Source organism: Macrobrachium nipponense, chromosome 22 (assembly GCF_015104395.2).
Source record: "Macrobrachium nipponense isolate FS-2020 chromosome 22, ASM1510439v2, whole genome shotgun sequence".
NCBI classification, from domain to species: domain Eukaryota; kingdom Metazoa; phylum Arthropoda; class Malacostraca; order Decapoda; family Palaemonidae; genus Macrobrachium; species Macrobrachium nipponense.
Genome location: NC_087213.1, coordinates 10,495,558 through 10,497,180, shown reverse-complemented (window position 1 = coordinate 10,497,180; position 1,623 = coordinate 10,495,558).

Sequence of the window (1,623 nt, the reverse complement as noted above, 5' to 3'; positions counted from 1 at the left end):
CAATTCTGCAGCTGCTACTTATTCCCCACTGCCTCATTATTATTATTATTATTATTATTATTATTATTATTATTATTATTATTATTATTATTATTATTATTATTATTATAATATGTCAAATCGGTATATGACTGAGGATGGTGGGAATGGTAAAAATATTGTCATAACCGACATATAAATACGAAGTCTGGGTTAAATATATAGTTTTGACCAGTGGAAATGAGATATAAGATAAGTAAGGCACTTTAGCAGAAAACACGATACTCCCTCGTAAGTTTTCAATACTGAAGACATTACTTGAGCGATTTCTTGTGAAGAAATTTTGATACACGGGTTACTATAGAAGAGTCAAACTCGTTTTGAATATACTCAAAAACCTATGGGATTTAAAAGCATAAAAATACTTAACAAGATACACAATAACGGAAGCAGTTTTAAAATATATTCAATTTCCGGGCCGCATACTTAAATGTTAAAATTCAGCTACTTTTGAATATCATGTAACCACTTAAAGTTCAACGCTTCCAAGACGGTTTAAATCAACTTCCGTCTCATGTCCCATCCAATTCGCTCATTCTGTTCGATGGAAAGGTAATTCAAGCATTCATTGACATAAGCATTTCAGGCTCTCAAGTTACAACCAATGGCAAAATCGCCTGGTTACAACATCTGATGTTTAAATGCCAAACGTTCCTTTCTTCATCCAAGTTCTGACAGCTTCATCTTAGGCATATCAATCGCCAATTGGAAGGCTGCTCGTATTACTTCTTGGGAAGGCTGAATCAAAGGCAATTCTACTTATTAAATAATCTTCCTTTAGATTTATTTCCAAATTCGACTTCCGTCGCAAAGTCTAAAGCATGAATGTCTTGCTTGCGTAACCACTATTTTGGCAGCGGCTCTTCCGTGGAAATCAGTCTTCCTGGAAATGTAATTTTCGATAACTGTTTATTTCCTCCAAGAGTCCTCGTTCAATTTTCGGCTTCCCGTCCTCACACAATCTTCCACCACTCAAGAGGGAAGTTTGTTGGCTCCTCTAGAAGTTGAATAATCTTCTTCTTCGCTCTTTTCTATCTCACGTCGCTAAGAGGATTTACCTTTACAAAGGCATCGCATTGTCTGTCCCATCGGTGGTGCACGGGTAGAAATATGAATTTCCGCGAATCGGTTCACCAAAGGACGGAGATTTCCAAGCTACAGTGTAAACCTTACACAAATGCCTCAACAGCGCACGTTTTCCTAATGCACTGTACTGAACGTCTCTAATATTTCTCTAACCGCTTTCAAAATCATTAGGAACACAGCTCATCGTCCCCACTCCCGTCCAAAAAAGATGAATGTAATATCAAATATAGGCCAAAAGCCAAACTCTGGGACCTATGAGGCCATCAGTGCTGAATGGGAAATTGAGAGTAACAGGCATAAAAGGTGTAACAGGAGGAAGCCCTCGCAACTGTATGTAAAACAATTGTTAGGAGAGGGTGGAGAGGGTAGAAAGGAGGAAAGAAAATATGAACTAAGGTGCAGTAAAAGGAATGAAAGGGCTTACAGCTAGGGGGCCAAAGGGACGCTGCATAGACCCCTAAGTAATGCCTACGGCGTACAGCGTGAGGTGTACTGATG